At 43.3% G+C, this 18,953-nt stretch overlaps 1 protein-coding gene across 2 annotated transcripts in view; it reads right to left on the bottom strand.

The window, feature by feature from the left end:
- The window catches only part of tox3 (TOX high mobility group box family member 3), a 112,930-nt gene that overhangs the window by 92,376 nt on the left and 1,601 nt on the right, over positions 1-18,953 (bottom strand). The window lies entirely within an intron of this gene.

Genomic DNA, 18,953 nt, shown 5'->3' with positions numbered 1-18,953 from the left:
CTATTTCAAATATCACCTGTGTAAAGGTTGATGAACATGCTAGCTGGATTGCAGTCATGGGATAATGTTGAGGGAATGAATGGTCTTCTGTCAAGAACTTCACTTGCACCTCGACACCCAGAGTTAACAACAGGAAGGAATCGGGTTTTAGATTTAGATTTTAGATTTAGAGATACAGCGCAGAAACAGGCCCTTCGGCTCACAGGGTCCGCGCCGCCCAGCGATCCCCGCACACTAACACTATCCTACACCCACTAGGGACAATTTTTACATTTGCCCAGCCAATTAACCTACAAACTTGTACATCTTTGGAGTGTGGGAGGAAACCGAAGATCTCGGAGAAAACCCACGCAGGTCACGGGGAGAACGTACAAACCCCGTACAGTACAGCACCCGTAGTCAGGATCGAACACGAGTCTCCGGCGCTGCATTCGCTGTAAGGCAGCAACTCTACCACTGCGCTACAGTTTAGTTTATAGTCACATGTATCGGGGTACAGTGAAAAGCTTTTGTTGCGTGCTAACCAGTCAGTGGAAAGACAATACATGATTACAATCGAGCCATTTACAGTGCACAGATACATGATAAGGGAATTACGTTTAGTGCAAGGTAAAGCCAGTAAAGTCCGAAAAAAGATAGTCCGAGGGTCACCAATGAGGTAGATAGTAGTTCAGCACTGCTCTCTAGTTATGGTAGGATAGTTCAGTTGCCTGATTACAGTCGGTAAGAAACTGTCCCTGAATCTGGAGGTGTGCATTTTCACATTTCTATACCTTTTGCCCGATGGGAGAGGGGAGAAGAGGGAGTGGCCAGGGTGCGACTCGTCCTTGATTATGCAGCTGGCCGTGCCGAGGCAGCGTGAGGTACAAATGGAGTCAACAGAAGGGAGGTCGGTTTGTGCGATGGTCTGGGCTGCATCCACAATTCTCTGCAATTTCTTGCGGAGGTCGGGGGTGGGTGGGAGTTAGGAAATCTGGGACGGACATTCTGTGGAAGCGATGGGGAAAATGAGATCAGGCACTGGCATAATGGATGTTGGGATAAGCCGCTCGAAGGATAAAAGGGAATTAATTAACTTATCCAGCTGGTGCGTTAATCTGGTACTATGCTGGGAAGGCCAAGAAGAAAAGAATTTGGTGCTGAAATTGCAACAAAGATGCCTGGATGATTCAAGCCCAGATGTGCCTGACCCAAGTGACAGGTATTGACCAGGGAAACAATCATTAGCACGTTTCACCACAAAAGACAAGCAATTCCATAAGCTACAAAAAAGTACTGTTACTCTATTGAATTTCTAGTCAATAATGTTTGGGTAGAAACGCAAGGACTGTCAACCAATAACCAATCTGAAGAAGGGCCTCAACCCGAAAAGCCACCCATTCCTTCTCTCCAGAGATGCTGCCTGTCCCGCTGAGTTACTCCAGCTTTTTGTGTCTACCTTTGGTTTAAACCAGCATCTGCAGTTCCTTCCAACACATAACCACCAATCTACACGAGGGGAGAGCATCCAGAGACCTATTTTCACTCACCTTTTCTTATCTAAACTGAACACCAACATTAGGCTCCACATCCCTTGCCAATCAACTAGGAATAATGAAGATAAACACAAAAAGCTGGAGTAACTCAGCGGGTCAGACAGCATCTCCGGAGAAAAGGAATAGGCGACGTTTTAGGTCGAGACCCTTCTGCCGAAATTATACATAAAATGAAAGTATAACTGTTTTATACGATTGTTTCATAAGTTCATAAGTGATAGCAGAATTAAGCCATTTGGTCCATCAACAGTACTCCGCCGTTCAATCATGGCTGATCTATCTTTCTCTATTTACCCCATTCTCCTGCCTTTCCCCCATAACTCCTGACACCAGTATTAATCAAATTTCACATCAACTCTTGGACAAGGTGAGAATGGAGAAGGTTTGATAGTAAGGCGTTCTTGCAGGAAGTTTCACATAGTGTTCTTGCCCTGTATTAACAGCGTACAACGTATCTGACTGCACTTTACAATTACAGTAACCCTGGGAATCCCTTATCAGTGTTTATCACATGCAAAACTAGGCTTAACACGATCCTCCATTATTCCACTGAAGTTGATAAACACACTCCCAAGCTGCTGCTGGTTTATGGGAGAATCTTAATGTAACATTTTACTGGCACAGAACCTTTTTAGGTCAAGACTCTTCTTCAGAAAGAAGGGTCTCGACCCGCAACGTCACCTATTCCTTCTCTCCAGAGATGCTGTCTGACCCGCTGAGTTACTCCAGCTTTTTTGCGGCTATCTTCGGTTTAAACCAGCATCCGCAGTTCCTTCCAACACGGGACAAATGAAGGTTCCATGGAAACCGGGGTGGGGTAAGGGGGGCAAGAAAAGGGTATGTGAGTAAAATGTTACATTAAGATTCTCCCGTAAATGAGCAGCAGCTTGGGAGTGTGTTTATCAACTTCAGTGGAATAATGGAGGATCGTGTTAAGCCTGGCTTTGCATGTGATAAACACTGATAAGGGATTCCCAGAGTTACCGTTATTGTAATGTGCAGTCAGATACGTTGTACGCTGTTAACACAGGGCAAGAACACCATGTGAAACATCCTGCAAGAACGCCTTACTATGAAACCTTCTCCATTCTCACTGTGTCCAAGAGCTGATGTGAGATTTGATTAGTACGGGTGTCAGGGGTTATGGGGAGAAGGCAGGAAAATGGGGTTAATAAAGAAAGATAGATAGGCCATGATTGAGTAGCCTTGATGGGCCAAATGGCTTAATTCTGCTCCTATCACTAATGAACTTGTGAAAGAATCGTATTAAAATGTGATCTTTTCATTTTATGTATAATTTGATTAATATCCCAAAGAAAATATATTAATACATTTTAAAAGCTATTTCCTAACTAAAATATCACATTTTACTTCTAATTTCTGTTATTTCCAGTGGCAGAGAGACAGTGCGAGAAAAAAAGTGAGAAAGTGAGTCTGTTTGTCTGTAGATATGAAATTTACAGATGTTCCCCTTTTAAAAAAAAGATTGTCCATAACTTTGGTGTTTATTATACAAAAAAAACGCAAATGTAATTCTCTAAAATGTTCACTTTATTACCAAGGGGCTGTGATATCATTCATATTATTTTTGTGGACTTTAAAAAGAAAGAATTGGATACTTTACAGTTTACAGATAAATAAACTATTTGTAACGTGAACAAAGCAGCATTTTATTCATGCATAGAACACAAAGTACTGGAGTAACTCAGCAGGTCAGGCAACATAGATGGGCAACGTTTGTTTTAATCATTGGATTGGATAATACACTTTACAAACTAGTGAACTATTCGGAATCCTAACAGAACATTCGCTGTCCTTATTTGCCTTATTGTATGTTTCAATGGTCCCAGGTACAGTGACATTCTTGTTTTGCCTCCACTCCAAAGACGTACAGGTATGTCGGTTAATTGGCCTGGTAAGTGTAAAAATTGTCCCTTGTGTGTGTAGGATAGCGCTAATATACGGGGATCGCTGGTCGGCGCGGACCCGGTGGGCCGAGGGGCCTGTTTCCGCGCTATATCTCCAAACTAAACTAAGTTCGGCAACAATCTGGCTATACATTAGACACAAGATAGACACAAAAAGCTGGAGTAACTCTGCGGAATAGGCAGCATCTCTGGAGAGAAGGAATAGGGGACGTTGCAGGTCGAGACCCTTCTTCAGACTAGTTAGGGGAAAGGGAAACGAGAGATATAGACGATGATGTAGAGAGATAAAGGACAATGAATGAAAGATATGCAGAAAAGTAACGTTAAAGCCAAGAACCTGGTGTGACTTGGATGTGGGGGGGGGTGGGGAAGGGGGGAGAGAGGGAATTAAGCTTTTTGTGTGTATCTTCGGTTTAAACCAGCACCTGCAGTTCCTTCCCACACATTAGGCACAATCACACAAGAATGAAAGATAGTAGTCCACACTTAGGCCGTACACAAGTCTCTACATTGTACTTATTCACAAAATGCTAGAGTAACTCAGCAGGTCAGGCAGCATCTCAGGAGAGAAGGAATGGGTGACGTTTCGGGTCCCGAAACGTCACCCATTCCTTCTCTCCTGAGATGCTGCCTGACCTGCTGAGTTACTCCAGCATTTTGTGAATAAATACCTTCGATTTGTACCAGCATCTGCAGTTATTTTCTTACAGTCTCTACACTGCAGTCACCATATTGTATCATTCAAGTGAAAAATGGAAAAATATTTTAAGTCATCACGCCATTTTTTAACGTTTTTCTCAGGTATAGAAATGTTATGTGAATCCTTCACCTTTTTTCATCCACCTCTGTCGCAAACAGTAATACCCAAGTGCTTCTGTTAACTATTAATTTGCACGTTTTAAATGGTGTAATTTCTGTTCAGAAACGTCATTTAGGACATAGATTACTTGACACCGTGGAGCGAAATCCCATGGATTCTTTATAGATTCTTCAGCCCAGAGTCCATGGGGACCATCGATCACCCGTTCACACTAGTTCTATGTTATCCCACTTTCTCATCCACTCCCTACACACGAGGGGCAATTTTAACAGAGGACAATTAACCTGCAAACCTGCTCGTCTCTGGGATCTGGGAGGAAACCAGGGCACCCGGAGGAAACCCACGTGTTCGCAGGGAGAGCGTACAGATTGCACACACGGACTTCACCCGAGTTCAGGATCGAGCCTGGGCCTCGGGCGCTGTGAGGTAGCGGCGCTCTCTAAGTGCACAGGGTGGATGGTGGAAGTTTCCGTTGCGTTTGGAACCAGTTGATCAAGCACCATGGATTGTAGAATGTAGACACAAAATGCTGGAGTAACTCAGCGGGACAGACAGCATCTCTGGAGAGCCCCTTCGTCAGACGAGTCAGGGGTAAGGGCAATGAGAGATACAGACCATCCGGACTGGGTGACGTTTCGGATCGAGAGGAGACCGTTCTTCAGACTGAGGGTTGCGGGAAAGGAAAACGAGAGATATAGACGATGATACAGAACAAATTAATGTGACCCATTCCTTTTCTCCAGAGATGCTGCCTGTCCCGCTGAGTTGCTCCAGCATTTTGTGTCCACCTTCGATTTAAACCTGCATCTGCAGTTCCTTCCTCCACAGTTAAACATATCAACTGCACTTGCAGGAATTGGAAACTAAATTCCGACCCATATTATTCTAGTAAAACTGCATTGACATTTGAAATTAAAAATCAGTAACCATACAAAAAATGATCAACTCTGCCATATTTGGACAGGCAACCAACAAACAAGTGAGGTGGTAACCGAGCAAGGAGGCAGTTGAGGCCCAATCCTTTGTCAACAGTAACCCGAGAAGACAACAGATGCAATGATTTGTAAAAGATAATGGCTGCCTCAATAGCTGGAAACAGAGACATGGCATGCTGAAAGGAGAACTGTGAATACAAACTGGGGCACTGTTACAAAACACTGCCTTTAGGAAACATGATAGCCGGGCCTGGCAGTACTGTAAATACAAATCATTTACTGTACCATATGTCCAGGGCCTTAACGGTCACAGCCAGTTACCTAGGAGGGTTTCAACCTCTTTCAGTCTCAAAGAAACAAGCTGTGATCTTCCCTGTGCTGCGGGTAGCAAGCCAGTTAGTCACGACAAACAGCAGCAGTGTTTCGTCTGTTAACTGGCCACAACGTTACAGCAGCCAACACCAAATCAAAGGGACTTTAGACTTACTATGTGCTACTTACTATGGTTTCATAATGTAGAGCCTGTGCTGTGTCCCTAAACGATAGACGTTGCCTGACCTGCTGAGCTCCCCCAGCAGTTTGTATCCACGTGTTCATAATAATGCCTTCTCCCACCCCTACAATCAGTCTGAAGAAGGGTCCCGACCTGAAACCTCACCTATCCATGCCCAGAGATGCTGCCTGACCCTCCTGACAATTGAGTTGCTCCAGCACTTTGTGTCCTTTTTGGTTAAAAAAAAACTTCCAACCCATTCAGTCCTGTAGAAATACTTTGGCAAGAATACTCATGGTTTTCCAGTCCAATATTCATTGATCCTCTACCCTGCAGAGACTGCATTGTGTTTGAATCAGTATGATTTGACTTGTGTGCAAAAGCCAAGGTTTTACTCTGGCAAATGCCCAGATTCAGTTCAGGTATCAAGGATAATTATATTAATAACCAAACACATGTGCCAAATATTGCTTTGATCAGATTTGCCAGAATGCTGCCTGGATTAGAGGGATATTAGCTGCAAGGAGAGGTTGGGAGAAGTAACGTCGGGTGGAAATGCAGATGCTGATTGAAACCGAAGGCGGACACAAAAGTCTGGAGTAACTTAGCGGGACGGGCAGCATCTCTGCTGAAAAGGAATAGGCGACGTTTGGGGTCGAAGACCCTTCTTCAGACCGAGAGTCCGGGGAGAGAGAAACGAGGGATATAGATGGTACTTGGGAGAGATGAACGGAAGGTACTGTATGCAAAGAAGCAACGACAATCAAAGAAATGTGGCGCACACAATCGGCCATTGTTGGCTGTGAGAGAGGGGATAATGAGCAAACACAGAGGAACTCAACAGGATGACAGTGAAACTAGTACAACCACCAGGGCGGGGGGGGGCAGAGAGGACGTTGGACTGTCTTCTCTGGAGCGCCGCAGGTCGAGGGGTGATTTGATAGAAGTATATAATATTACGAGGGGCAGAGATAGGGTAGACAGTCAGAACCTTTACCACAGGTTGGAAACGTCAAAGTTTAACGGGCATTGCTTTGAGATGAGAAGGTCAATGTTCAAACGAGACGTGCAGGGCTTTATGTTTTGTTTTGTAAACTCAGGGAGTGGCTGGTGCCTGGAAGGGGTGCTGGTGGAGGCAGATAGTGCAGTGGCATTTAAGAGGCTTTTGGATAGGCACATGGATGTGCAAGGAATTAAATGATATGGATCATGTGCAGGCAGAGGAGATTAGTTTATCATGGTATGTTTGACATGGACATTGTGGGCCGAATGGCCTGTCCATGCGCTATAAATTTTGTTTCATTTAGTTTCAAGATTACAGCACAGAAACAGGCCCTTCGGCCCACCGAGTCCGTGCCTGACCAGCGATCCCCGCGCATTAACACTATCCTACACGCACTCAAGACTATTTACAGTTTTATCAAGCCAGTTAGCCTACAAACTTGTACGTCTTTGGAGTGTGGGAGGAAACCGGAGCACCCGGAGAAAACACACGCAGGTCACGGGGAGAACGTACAAACTCCATACAGACAGCAGCCGTAGTCAGGATGGAACCCGGGTGTCTGGCGCTGTGAGGCAGCAACTCTACCGCTGCGCCACCGTGCCGCCTCTTGCTCCACCCCTCTGTCTCTGGAGACACTAGGAACTGCAGATGCTGTTTTACAAAAGAAACACAAAGTGCTGGAGTAACTCAGTGGGTCAAGCAGCATCATTAGAGGATACAGGTAGGCAATGTTTCGGTTGGAATTAGTCTGAAGAAAGGTCTTGACCTGAAACGTCACCTATGCATGTCCTCCAGAGATGCTGCCTGGCCGGTTGAGTTACTTCAGCACTGAGTGTGTTTCTGCACTGTTCTATGTACAAGCAAAAGGTACACTATTTGAACCTGACATTTATTTCATCCTTATTTAGTGCAGCATGAAAACAGGCCCTTCGGCCCACCGAGTCCACGCTGATCATCGATCACCCATTCACATTAATTCTATGCTATCTCATTCTCCCATTCACTCCCCACACACCACAAGGCCAATTTCCTGCAAAACTGCAATTGATTTTTTTTTCAAATATTTCATCCAAATCATTCTAAGATGGACAAGGCGAAACCTTGTGGTAATTTGAACATAATTCACCGAACTGGAACTTGGCAAAAACCACACCAAATACTCTACCTCACCCTGCATGGAGATGGGTGAAGAGGGGAATTGGTTGGGCTGCTAAACTTTGTTCAGTAGGATAGACACAAAGTGCTGGAATAACTCAGCGGGTCAGGCAGCATCTGCGGAAGGAATGGACAGGCAACATTTCCAACCCACAACATCAAGGTCCCACATAGGAGATTAGTGGGCAAAATTAGAGCATATGGTATTGGGGGTAGGGTACTGACATGGATAGAAAATTGGTTGGCAGACAGAAAGCAAAGAGTGGGGATAAATGGGTCCCTTTCAGAATGGCAGGCAGTGACTAGTGGGGTACCGCAAGGCTCGGTGCTGGGACTGCAGCTATTTACAATATACATCAATGACTTGGATGAAGGGATTAAAAGTAACATTAGCAAATTTGCAGATGACACAAAGCTGGGTGGCAGTGTGAACTGTGAGGAAGATGCTATGAGGTTGCAGGGTGACTTGGACAGTCTGTGTGAGTGGGCGGATGCATGGCAGATGCAGTTTAATGTGGATAAGTGTGAGGTTATCCACCTTGGTGGTAAGAATAGGAAGGCAGATTATTATCTGAATGGTGTCAAGTTAGGAAAAGGGGACGTACAACGAAATCTGGGTGTCCTAGTGCATCAGTCACTGAAAGGAAGCATGCAGGTACAGCAGGCAGTGAAGAAAGCCGATGGAATGTTGGCTTTCATAACAAGAGGAGTTGAGTAGAGGAGCAAAGAGGTCCTTCTGCAGTTGTACAGGGCCCCAGTGAGACCGCACCTGGAGTACTGTGTGCAGTTTTGGTCTCCAAATTTGTGGAAGGATATTCTTGCTATTTAGGGCGTGCAGTGTAGGTTTACTAGGTTAATTCCCGGAATGGCGGGACTGTCATATGTTGAAAGACTGGAGCGACTAGGCTTGTATACACTGGAATTTAGATGGATGAGAGGGGATCTTATTGAAACATATAAGATTATTAAGGGGTTGGACACGTTAGAGGCAGGAAACATGTTCCCAATGTTGGGGGAGTCCAGAACCAGGGGCCACAGTTTAAGAATAAAGGGTAGGCCATTTAGAACTGAGATGAGGAAAAACCTTTTCAGTCAGAGAGCTGTAAATCTGTGGAATTCTCTGCCTCAGAAGGGAGTGGAGGCAAGTTCTCTGAATGCTTTCAAGAGAGAGCTCGATAGAGCTCTTAAGGATAGCGGAGTCAGGGGGTATGGGGAGAAGGCAGGAACGGGGTACTGATTGAGAATGATCAGCCATGATCACATTGAATGGTGGTGCTGGCTCGAAAGGCCGAATGGCCTACTCCTGCACCTATTGTCTATCATCTGTTCATTCCCTTGGGTACAAAATTGGAGGAACACCTCATATTTCGCTTGGGCAGCCTGCACCCCAGCGGTATGAAAACTGATTTCCCTAACTTCAAGCAACTTGCATCCCCTCTCTCTCCCCGTCCCTCCCCCACCCTAGTCATCGTACTAGTTCCACGGTCATGCTGTTGAGTTTCACTGTGTGTATAACTCGCTATCACCTAGCCAACAGCCAACAATGGACCATTGTGGGCTCCACCTTGCTTTCATCATCGATGCGTTTTGCATATCTTTCATTCAATTGTTCTATGTACCTTCTCGAGCCAAATCATCACCCATTCCTTTTTTCCAGAGAAGCTGCCTGAACTGCTGAGTTGCTCCAACATTTTGTGTCTACCCTCCGCGGATGCTGCCTGACCTGCTGAGTCCACACTGATGGACTAATTTGCTCAAAGACATTCGTTTGTCTGTCACCAACACGGAATTGTCACCAAAATCGCACGGCTAAATCCAACAACGTAATCATATCACGGAGGTTAAACAAGCCTTTTGGTGCAACGTATCTTGAAAGGCCTGGAAAACCTGATTAAGAAGGGTTTATGTGTAGTAAAGAACTGCAAATGCTGGTTTATGTCAAAGGTAGACACAAAATACTGGAGCAACTCAGCGGGACAGGCAGCATCACTGGAGAAAACGGATGGGTGATGTTTCGGCTTGAGACCCTTCCTCAGACTGCAAGTAGAAGGGATGGGTGGGTGGGGTGGGGGTGAAGCCGGAGATAGGAAAAAAGGCCAGAATATAACAGTGTCGGCAATTGATGAGCAAGGAAGGGTGGAGCCCACAATGGCCCATTGTTGGTTGGGGTCGAGGAGGTAACAAGAGCGATACAGGGATGTGAACCGTGGAACGAGCAGGACGACTAAGGTGGGGGAGGCGAGGGGGAAAGAGAGGGAATGCAGGGGCTACTTGAAGTTAGAGTCATCAATATTCATGCCTCTGGGTTGTAAGCTGCCCAAGTAAAATATGCTGCTCGTCCAATTTGCCTGTGGCCTCATTCGGACAGTACTCTATTATTTATTCCCCTTTGTGGAGCAGGCAGTAACTTGAGGTGTAGGTTTAAGACAGTAAATATGTGAAAGCCGCTGAGGTGCGTTGTGTATCTTTGTTTTGCTCAGAGCTCACAGTGCGTGGGTTTTCTCCGAGATCTTCGGTTTCCTCCCACACTCCAAAGACGTACAGGTATGTAGGTTAATTGGCTGGGTAAATGTAAAAATTGTCCCTAGTGGGTGTAGGATAGTGTTAATGAACGGGGATCACTGGGAGGCACGGACTTGGTGGGCCGAAAAGGCCTGTTTCCGGCTGTATATATATGATATGATATGATATGATAATGTCCGAAGGCCCAATGGTAATTCCGGTAGATTCGTCCGAGCCATATCTTGCAAGACCGTGGTTTCAAATCTTGGAAGTGCGAGATATCGGAATAGCAATTCTCAGGTCTCGGGTTTCTGGAGACCATGGGACAAAGTGGCATCCCCCGATGACGTGGATATTCTACCACTCTGCAAAACCCTGTCATGTACATAGAATGGCACAACACAGGAATAGGCACAACAATGCCTGTGCTGAACATGACGTCTGGTTAAGCTAATCTCCTGTGACTGCACACAAATCATATCCCTCCAATCTCTGCTTATCCACGTGCCTATCCAAACGCCTCTTAAATGTCACTGTTGTATCTGCCTTTACAACCACCCTAGGCAGTGCGTTCCAGGCACCCACACTCTATGTGTAAAACAAAATACTTGCCCCACACATCTTTACACTTTACCCCTCTCACCTTAAAGCTTTTGAGTCATTTGAGTGATACAGTGTGGAAACAGGCCCTTCAGCTCAACTTGTCCACACCAGCCAACATGTCCCAGCTATACTAGTCCATATCCCTCTAAACTTGTCCTATCCATGTACCTGTCTAACTGCTTCTTAAACGATGGGATAGTCCCAGCCTCAACTACCTCCTCTGGCAACTTGTTCCACACACCCACCACTCTTTGTGTGAAGGCCCTATATTCTTTGACACTTCCACATGGGAACAAGGTTCTGACCGTCTATCTACACTTCTCACAATGGCCTTGAACTCCCAATAACTGCCAATTATTCTCTGGACTAAGATTAAAATAACAATACCCTACTCAACCTTTCAGCTTGTTGAGTCTCATTGTCTGTAACCCATTTTCACCTAGCCCAAAGCTCACAATTTCCAGCCTGTTCCCTTGATTATCATTACTTTTTTTCCATTCATTTGTTCTACATCTCTCTACATCGTCTATACCTCTCGTTTCCCTTTCCCCCTGACTCTCAGATCGAAGAAGGGTCTCGACCCTAAACGTCACCCATTCCTTCTCTCCAGAGATGCTGCCTGTCCCACCGAGTTACTCCAGCTTTTTGTGTCTATCTTCGGTTTAAACCAGCATCTGTAGTTCCTACTTACATGTGTGTTACACCAATCCTGGTTCCTATCTCAAAAAAGCACAAGCTTCTCTTGAGAGAGAGTGAGAGAGAGAGAGAGAGAGAGAGAGAGAGAGAGAGAGAGAGAGAGAGAGAGAGAGAGAAAAAGAGAAAGAGAAAGAGAGAGAGAGATATTTATTAGTAGTATAATGCTTGTAGTCACATCCTGTTGAAAACAAATTAGTTTTTATATCGCCACACTTAACTGCTGAAAGCGCTCATGATACAAAAATTAAACAAGTGTGCAATTATTGATCAAAATGCTAAAACAGCTGGCAACATCAATTGAACGTTGGAATAAAACAAATCCTAGTAATTGTCAACCACAGAAAATGGTTTGGCCACTAATACCTAAATTATGCACGCTATAATAAACATTACCATTGACAGCCAGAGCTGAGGCAAATTACACTGAGGTCAGGTACTTTTATTACTACCATTCCATACAAGCTTGCAATTAAAATCATTTCAGTAGTCACAGTGGAGAAACTGATGCAGAAAAATACCATTTTAAACCACTTATGCATATGTGTCTTCAAATACAGTACCATGCCGAGACAAAACATTCTCCTGCAAACTGTTTAGTTACCAGGGTTACCGAAGGGTATGCCAAGGACCGAGACAAAGAAATCGAACAGTTATTGGCCCTTCCCCCCCCCCCCGCCCCCCGCCAAATTTAGGATGTGCATGCACATTATCACACAACTTTCGAAAAGTACACTTTCTCATACTTTTTGGGAGTGGGTTCGTTCTCCTCGGCCTGACATTTAGTTTAGAAATGCACATTAAGAGCCGAGGGACTTTGTCAGTAAAAGTCGCAGAATCATTATTCTCAAACTTTTCGGATTTCTCAGTCGTCAACAACACAGCCGCTGGAAAAGTGCAAGGGTCTTTGGAGGTGCCCATAGAAAGGGTATTGAAAAACTCCGGGTTTTAGGAATTAGGATTTTCAATCTATTATAAGTGAACGGTTACTCTGTTCGACACTCTGAAGTTTACATACACAATATACATTTTCAGGTATATACAAGATACAGGTCTCTTTCTATTGAGGCATTTTTTAAAACAAGTCATTTTATACATGGCTTGGATTGCAATATTATAAAAGGTGACAGGGTATGAACCCTTCTACCTTCGAATCTTTGTTAATTATCTTATCCAGCATTTCCTAGGTTAAATTGTTTCTTTCCCAGCTTGTGTGAAGTGTTTAAGCACAGTGAACAAACAAAAGAAGATGGGAATAAACTTTTGGTGATTTAACTTGAGGAATCAAGTCGTTTTTATAGATTAATTTAAAAAATATCAATTGTTTTTTAATGGATTCAGGAAATGCTGCAGCTTAAAAACTTCCCCTTTTTAGACAGAGGAATCTTTTGTGCCGTTTTATCCATGCTTGTGACTTTTCCACAGAGAGCCCTGCAGAGAGTAGTGCGTTCGGCAGAACGCACCATGGGAACTACACTCGTCCCCCTGCAGGACCTATACATCAGGAGGTGCAGATCCAGAGCAAGCAAGATCATGAGGGACCCCTGCCACCCCAGTAACGGACTGTTCCAGATGCTACGGTCAGGCAAACGCCTCCGCTGTCACGCTGTGAAAACGGAGAGGATGAGACGGAGCTTCTTCCCACAGGCCATCAGGACTGTCAACTTTGATAACCCCAGAGACTAAATTTTTGTCGACACTTTTTGTGCTATGTTTAGTAACTTATTAACTTTATTTATATGCTGTAACTGTAATTCTTTTTGTGCACAACCCGCAGGCATTGCCACTTTCATTTCACTGCACATCGAGTATGTGTATGTGACAAATAAATTTGACTTGACTTGACTTGAGTTATATTACTAATCTTGAATAAGGTTCACCGAATTAATTTTCAGAAGTTTATTGAGATGCAGCCAGTTTATGGATCACAGCAGTTAGATCAATACACACTAAAAAGATAGTCAGCACATCTATCACTAGTGGGGGGGGGGGTTCCAGCATTGAATCTAAAAACACAGCTGAACACTTTTCTCCTTGTTTAAATATGCACCACAGATAGAGAGTGTAGAATGAATCCGATAGCCCACATGCTGGCTAAGTGGCCAACTGCGAAAATAAAACATATTAGCGTAGTCTATGATTGTACACTACCAGGGCGAGATGGCATTTTTCTCTGCATATAAAATCAGGGCTGGACGATATTAATGTGAAGTGGCCTTTCATTACATTTGTCCTCATTTGCTACATTCATTTCCTCGCTCAGTAGCTTTGGTAACGTTTGTGCAATAAATCATAACTTCCAAAGCACTTCGCAAATAAGCATATTCCTTACAAATAACGCAACGCGATCTTCCACTGCCATTGTGCATAATTTTTCTGTCACTTTCCTCAGCACTAGTATTGCTCCAGAGTCATCTTTAATGCATACTCTATTTAAATACTCCCTTACAGCAAGTAGATGTCCAGAATCGTTTAAAAACAAATCTCTCCCAAAACCCAATCTATTGAACTAGATTTTAATTTACAGAAACTTGGCATGGTAAAAAATTAATAGCCATACGTTTATTTATTTTTTAAATCAGGGCATGTTTTGCCTCTCCATTGAAAAGGAAAATAAACTCGAAGCAAAATTATATGAATGAAGGATAAACAGAAATGTTGAACTGTGATCATTTCTATCACTATTTATGATGCAGTATTCCCTCTGATGTCAAATTAAACTACATTGATTTAATTAAATCAGAATTATTATTACACCCTGTGATAAACAAAGTTCTTTTCCTGAAGGTAATTAATAACTAGTTGGATGATTAACTCAAAACAGCTGCCAAATACTAAATTCTGAATTTGTTCAGTAGATTTTTATTAAATAATAGTTGCCTCGAGAAGGGTCTCGACCCGAAATGTCACCTATTCCTTCTCTCCAGAGATGCTGCCTGACCCATTGAGTTACACCAGCATTTTGTGTCTATCAAAATGCCTTGTAAACAAAGACAAGCTCTCAACTCATTATTTACTACTTTGTGATGACTTATTTCACTGATAAGAATTATAACTCCAGTACATGACACACATCACACATTGTGAATTTGTAAATTTGTGGAATTCTCTGCCACAGAAGGCAGTGGAGGCCAATTCACTGGATGAATTTAAAAGAGAGTTAGATAGAGCTCCAGAGGCTAGTGGAATCAAGGGGTATGGGGAGAAGGCAGGCACGGGTTACTGATTGTGGATGATCAGCCATGATCACGATGAATGGCGGTGCTGGCGCGAAGGGCCGAATGGCCTCCTCCTGCACCAATTTTCTATGTTACTATGTTTCTGTGACACAAACCCGGAAACTAAACGTCTCCCATTGCTGTTTTTGGAGATTCAATTAATACCACAATCCTAATTGAGATGAAAGTTCATAAGTTGAGAGGCAAAATGGTCAGTTAGAATCTTACTTAGTCCAATGACAACAAGAACATAAACCATGCATGTTGATTCACAACTCACCAGACAAGCCTTTGGTTAGCACATCAAGAATGGAAAGTGGTGCCAATAGACAATAGACAATAGGTGCAGGAGGAGGCCATTCGGCCCTTCGAGCCAGCACCGCCATTCAATGTGATCATGGCTGATCATTCTCAATCAGTACCCCGTTCCTGCCTTCTCCCCATACCCCCTGACTCCGCTATCCTTAAGAGCTCTATCCAGCTCTCTCTTGACTGCATTCAGAGAATTGACCTCCACCGCCTTCTGAGGCAGAGAATTCCAGTGCCATTTAGCTCTGACTCCATCTGCAACTTGTGAAGGAAGGAACTGCAGACGCTGGTTCAAACCGAAGATGGCCACAAAGTGCTGGAGTAACTCAGTGGGACAGGCAGCATCTCTGGAGAGAAGGAATGGGTGACGTTTCGGGTCAAGACAGAGTCAGGGGAAAAGGAAACAAGAGATATAGACGGTGATATGGAGAGATATAGAACAAATGAATTGAAGATATGCAACAAAAAAAAGTAAATTAAATATAAATTAAATAGAGATGAAGAAGGTCTGAAGAAGGGTCTCGATCAAAAACGTCACCCATTCCTTCTCTCCAGAGATGCTGCCTGTCCCGCTGAGTTACTCCAGCATTTTGTATCTATCCACCTGTAACCTCTTCCCCATAACTAACGAGGGTTGATATGATGTTTTGAATGCAAACCCCACCAACTATTCAGTGGTCCATTACATCATGTCTGATCTGTACCTGAAAACCATTCTACCTCTGTAGAGAACTGTGATATTTCTCATAGGCAAGTAGATTGACTAAATAAGTCCGGGGCAGACTCTTTAGAAAACCATCTTACAAACATTCTCATTACGCTACCATTTGGGTTGAAACAGACCCAAGACAAAATGTTTCTTTTAAAAAAAGAACAAATTTATTTTTTCTTTATGGCCACTTTCAGAAAAACTGTCGTAAAACATTCTCAAAAAAGCATTGAAACTATCAAGAAAATCTAACTATTAAACATAACCACTATCAAAAAACATAAGAAGGGTCTAGACCCGAAACGTCATCCATTCCTTCTCTCCAGGGATGCTGCCTGTCCCGCTGAGTTACTCCAACATTTTGTATCCATCTTGCAATGTTGTGGGGTGCTACCTACAGACTGACAAGTATCACCCCGAACCCTTCATTTTCTCGTTCCTATCTATATTTGGAATTTCAAACTGGGAACATTTCCAACTAATAATCAGAAAACACTTTGAAATTTTCAAAACCAAAAGTAAAGAACTTTAGCACAAATGATGCACACTGTAACTTTTGTTCCATACCCCGCTCGGCATGTCAATATTACTATTGTAATATCTTCGCCCAACACCAATTTATCATACAAACCCAAAAAGCTCTCTACAGTTGGAAGATTCTTAGTTAAAGGCATTCACCATTTCAACTTTACTGCATGTGATAGGTTTTGAATTTATAACTCTCAGTAAACAAAGGTGATATGGTGATTGGGCAGCTGAATCACACTGCACAAAACATGGCTTAGCCTGTCAATCCAAACTAATTAACTTCATAACATTGGATTTTCTTAAGGCACTTAGAATATCATAAAAAGGTTTCAAGGTCATTAACTCCAGAATGTTTTCGATCTGCACGAAAAACAAATATTAATATGCTTAGGGCATGAGGTACAACAGTGGAGTTCTCTTAATTCTGAAAAGGCAGTGAAGGTACATCAGATTTTGTCAATGGAAACCCAACAAAGTCATGCTCCTTTTAACAAATAGAACGTACAACACAGAAACAGACCATTTGGCCCACAATGTCCATGCCGACGATGACGCCAAGCTAAAGTCAAACTAATCTCTTCCAAAATGATCAGAAACATTTCACAATTCCATTGGCACTCATTTTCTATATATGGGTATGATTTGTGTACATTGCAGTGGGGGGAGGGGGACGACACACATTCCAATTGCAAAAGTGTTTGAAAATAACACAAAAAAACAAATGACTGAAGGAACATTCAAGAGAGAGCTGGATAGAGCTCTTAAGGATAGCGGAGTCAGGGGGTATGGGGAGAAGGCAGGAACGGGGTACTGATTGAGAATGATTAGCCATTATCACATTGAATGGCGGTGCTGGCTCGAAGGGCCGAATGGCCTCCTCCTGCACCTATTGTCTATTGTCTATAACTCAAGATAGACACAAAAAGCTGGAGTTACTCAGAGGGACAGGCAGCATCTCTGGAGAGAAGGAATGGGTGACGTTTGGGGTCAAGACCCTTCTTCAGACCTCTCGATCCGAAATGTCACCCTTTCCTTCTCTCCAGAGATGTTGAGTTACTCCAATACTCAGCCTGTCCTGCTGAGTTACTCCAATATTTTGTGTCTATCTCCGGTTTAAACCAGCATCTGCAGTTCCTTCCTACACATGACTGAAGGAACTCGATGGGTCAGGCAGCATCTGTGGAGGAAAATGCTCAGACGATGTTTCAGGCGTTAAGTCTTCTTCTGACTGAAATGCTGTCTGTCCATTTCCCTTCCACAGATGCTGCCTGACCCATCATGCTCTTCCAGCTGTTTATAGACACAAAAAGCTGAAGTAACTCAGCAGGACAGGCAACATTTCTGGAGAGATTCCTTCTCTCCAGAGATGCTGCCTGTCCCGCTGAGTTACTCCAGCTTTTTGTGTCTATCTTCGGTTTAAACCAGCATCTGCAGTTCCTTCATACACATTTCTTCCAGCTGTTTGTTTCTTAGCTCAAGACCTTTTATGTCGCCATGAAATTAGCAATATTTTTTAAACCTTGACAAACTTGGCATCTTCTGAAATAAGTTTCTTCAAAGCATCCACATATTTAGGACGACAATGCAGGTCGTTTCACGTATTATTAAGATGTATCTTTCACAATTGCAATGGAAACTAATGCAGGTTAGACAGTCACTGCTTAGATTAGATACTCTGATAGTAACGAGAGTGGGAGGAGTCTATGGTTGAGTAAGAGGCATTTAAGTTTTCCAATGCTTGTCACTTCATGGAGTCAATTTTAAGCAGTTTAGCAGATTGTTTTGTTGTTGCAAGATCACACACAAAGTTACAGTCTGCTTTAAACAAACTAAAATAGTATAGTTGCTCCAACTACAAACGTGATTGGCATTATTCAATGAGTTTTAGCGGATTATGCCTGACAAAATCTTCACACGTATAACTGTCGTGACACCTCTGCCAAAGTTTCTGTAAGGTATCAACAAAGTACAAAACACAGTCAGTTTTGTGCACCGTTAATAACTAACTCAAATGAAAATAGAAGGAGAATTCATTGTTATTAAAAAAGGAAATTTAAACTGGGCAAGAGCGCCTAAACTTTTCACACTCCTCCAATGAAACATGGGAGAATGAACAAGCATTTGCTCAGCAGATATTCACAACCGAATGCTAAATAACACAATGAATTGACTTGCTAGATCGCAGCACATCTACAGTAGGGCATGGAAATTTTCACTGGGACTCAAAAAAGGCATTTCAGAGTTGCCAAAAAGTCTATAGATAGAATTCAGCACACTCTTTTTGCAAACCTAAATGGAGCTAAGCAGAAGTAATGATGATGTAGCTGTCAACCACAAAGATCAACTGTTCTGTAGATGCTGAGAAAAGGGGACTTGCGATAACGATAACGGTCTTGTCTTTGCCATGCGAGAGTGGATAAACATTACTTGCTTCCACAGCACAGAAGGATTACTCTCCTGATGCACGGAACAAGAGGAATCAGAAGATACAGCTGCCTTGAATGTGATAACGCACAAAATTA

This window comes from Rhinoraja longicauda, chromosome 6 (genome assembly GCF_053455715.1).
Source record: "Rhinoraja longicauda isolate Sanriku21f chromosome 6, sRhiLon1.1, whole genome shotgun sequence".
Taxonomy (NCBI): Eukaryota; Metazoa; Chordata; class Chondrichthyes; order Rajiformes; family Arhynchobatidae; genus Rhinoraja; species Rhinoraja longicauda.
Note: the sequence above shows the minus strand (reverse complement) of the source record. Positions and strands in the feature narration are given on the sequence as shown.